General features: G+C 34.0%; 1 pseudogene; it reads right to left on the bottom strand.

The window, feature by feature from the left end:
• Positions 1 to 1,569: 1,569 nt before the first annotated feature.
• On the bottom strand, positions 1,570 to 2,929 carry LOC136803902 (ATP-dependent DNA helicase RecQ-like; annotated as a pseudogene).
• Positions 2,930 to 3,584: the final 655 nt, after the last annotated feature.

Raw genomic sequence — 3,584 nt, 5'->3', positions numbered from 1 at the left:
ATAAATGCTAAAATTTCAATTTGAATCGATAGATTGCAGCTTGTCATTGTAAATTTCCAAAAAAATCATGGCAATAGCGCTCCGTTATGCAAACGTCATAATTATTACTTTTCAAATTTGTCCGACATTCAATCCCATAATCCCTTTCACTTTGATTTCAAAATCGTGAGAGTTGTTACATTTTCTTTGTTATAAGTGTAATTAATGTGCACAAGAAATTAACGCAATGAACGACGGGATTGAAACTCGGGCAAATAAAGAAAGTGATGTCTATTTTTAGATTCACCACGGTGTGCTATTTTTAAACTTTTCTCCTGTGATAGATAACACAAGAATATCAAAAACATATCTATCATGTTTTGTTCCTGAAGAAAATCATGGCCTTAGAAATTATCTTTCCCTACTTATACTGTAAGAAAGAATAAGACAGTTAAAAAAAAACAAAAAAATCTGAGTTCGATTCTCAGTCACAACTGCTACAACAATTTTAAACAAAGGAAAATTGAATCTCTCAAAAATCTGTCTAATAATCACAAATCAAAAAAAAATCATGAAATGAAAAAAAAAATATTGAAGATGAAATAAAATTCTGAAAGGTTGAAAACAATAACAAACAGTATTATTTTTCAAGAAAATACAATAGATGAGGCTGTAGAGGGACAGGAAAAAGTTATGATAAACTGGATAAATTTTGAATAGAAAAAATAGGCTGACATGTGAGCTTAATAAGATTGGTATAGTGTTTATCAGGATGTGGCTTTAGAAAAGAAGTAAAAAAGTACACTTGATAAAGTCTTGCTAATTACATTAGACTACTCTTAGGTGCCAAATAAACAGGATTCCAAATAAACAGAGGGGTCGGAAAAATTTCAAATTTTAATAAATGGGGGGACCTTATTGCCGGGGGGGGGGATATTTCAAAAATCAATAAACGGGGGAGAGGGGGCGTTTATTTGTCACCAAAGAGTACCCTGACCCCTTTGCTCACAGGGCAAACTTCCAGTTCACAAATTTTGTAAAAACTCAAAAGGTCTTTTGAGCCTTACAGTATTAGACCAATGAATTGAATATTCAATGTTTTACTTATTCAAGATGGGTAAGGTATGAATTCTTGACATTATGTCCATCACACAGTAATAACTGGCCAAGATCAACCTAGTTGACAAAGGAAATAAACTACAGTTGATGGACAAAATGCAACAGACACCTAACAACCCATGTATATATTTGCCAGGACCACAGTTGACTGGCTGGTTATCAAACTAAAATGAAATATAAAAAACTAAATGTTATATATTTTATCCTCTAACATATCATATGTGGTAAAGTTCTAGTGTTCATCATTCTATATTTCTGGTTCCGATTCTGATTCTCCCTCCCGGCATTCCACTTGTTCTTCTACTTCATCATTAATAAGTTCATTATCTGGCAGTTCGATTTCGTCTCTCGATTGTAGAAGATCTACTAAGAAATCAGGTGATTCACAATTTCCCACACTCACATTTTTGGTGACAAAAGTCACAACATGTATGTTTTGGTTGTATTGTGCTTGGTTTTGAATCATAAACCTCAAGAAAAAATTTCTCTCCTACAACGTTGAGTGTTTGTCACATAATCTCTAATATCCTTTTTCACATAGCGAGTAATGCAGCGTGGATAAAGCAGGAGTAAGGCAGAGCATTGAGCGCCATCTCTTCCTGCTCTACCGGATTCTTGGAAATATGAATCAAGATCTGATGGCACCCCAAAATGAAATGATTCGATGTAGATTCTTGCAATCAATCCCCATTCCAAATGCTATGGTGGCTATCAAAATTCTCACCATACCATCAGGGTCTTGAAAGGCTTTGATTATCCTTTCCTTGATTTCTGGTCTCGTTGTGCGATGAAACATCGCAAATGGTCTTTCATCATACGTAGAATTCATTTTCAAATCTAGGTCTCTTAATCTGCTTCTGTCACAAAAGGTAATGACCCTCTCTGCTTTGTAACCATTATATCTTAAATTTTTTATCAATGGTGCAAATAAAGTATCACAATCTAAATTTTTTGTTTTTTTAACGTAATAAGTGATGTTAGACTTTCCAGGTGCCATAATTAGCAACTCTGGGGGTAATCATTTGAAGGTTGGAAATAATAAATTCACGAGTAGACTTGGTTGCAGTAGCAGTCATTGCAACAAACGGTAATCTACGTGCCACAAATGACCGAATTTCAGCAAGTCTTGAGTAGCACTGACGAAAAGCAGCCTTTTTTGGATTGTCCGATGTAAGAAAATTAAAATGGTGACTTAGACTCAATTAGCAAATGATAAAAATGATACCTTAAGGAGACTAATTTTTGCTGTAGACACCCCACTTTTTGCCTAAATTCTTTTATTTTCCTAGGGGTTTTTAAGGATTTCTAGTATAACTTCCATTTTGTGGAACTGAACCGGTAGACACCCCAAAACACGAAAATTAGTTCTGCGAAAATTAGTTCCCTTAAGGTATCATTGATAAAATTTTGTTCTTGGTGCCCTTTGTGGTGAAAATAACAATACTTTAAGCGTGCAAACTTTTGTGAGCATAAACTTTTAGGAAAAAGGGACAAATTGACAAAAACTGTGAAAGTTTAAGTTTCTGCTCAGGAAAGCTTGTACGCCTGAAGTATCAAGTTGGCCAATAATAGTGCAGTGTTTTTCTTCATTTAATAGATAATTGAAGTCAAAAGGATGAGCTTTTCTTATCTTTTAACAGAAATAAATTAGTGTGGATTTGGGTGACTATCATCTCTAAAAAATAACTTCTGGTCCTGAAAGTTAAAACACCACTTTTTATATTTTTTAAAATACAGATTCCCTCCGAATCGACCTGCTCATTAGAGGTGGTGAAAGTACCCCTTCATAGTACCCTTCATCTTTAGAAAGTTTCAAAAGTTTCATTACCATTTTTCAATGCAGTGACTTTCATCCACAAAAAAACAGCTGATAATCTTAAATTGAATTCTTTCTTTTTCAAAAATTTTCTCCCAACATCTGATAGGATGGTTTCAGGTGAAGCAAACAAGACGTGGACATCATTCAGCTCACTCAACTTCTAAACAAAAATAAGACTTACAGCATGATGATATCAAAAGATAGACTTGCCCCATGTTACAACCATCTTTTGAGTTGAAAATAAAAATCTTTTTGAACAAGTTTTGGAATTAGAAACTAAAGACAAAATAAGCCTGCACCCAATCTTTGAAAGCTTAATTTATTTCTCATGGATTCCCTGCTAGTAGTTGCAATTCTCACTATCAAGATTTGAAAGCATTATGGAAAACATTCAAAAGAAAAAGAAAAAATTTTCTTTTCATTTTATTCAAAAATAGGCAGCCATGTATAACATACCACTGATGGTACCGTCAAACGTCTCTAACTTGGGACAGTCTGATAAAACATCAATTCGGCCATCATTTTACCGAACCTCCAAAGTTATTTAATTAAGATAGTCGCAAATCTCATAGAAAACAAACTTGCTGTCAAGAGAGATTTAACAGTAAGTGAAAAATACAGACCAGAAAGTCAAACTCCCATGATATGACCACTCATCCCAAGTTAA

Source organism: Clytia hemisphaerica, unplaced genomic scaffold (assembly GCF_902728285.1).
Source record: "Clytia hemisphaerica strain Z4C2 unplaced genomic scaffold, Clytia hemisphaerica genome assembly, whole genome shotgun sequence".
Lineage (NCBI taxonomy): Eukaryota > Metazoa > Cnidaria > Hydrozoa > Leptothecata > Clytiidae > Clytia > Clytia hemisphaerica.
The sequence above is the reverse complement of the archived record's forward strand: the minus strand, read 5'-3'. Positions and strand labels throughout refer to the sequence as shown.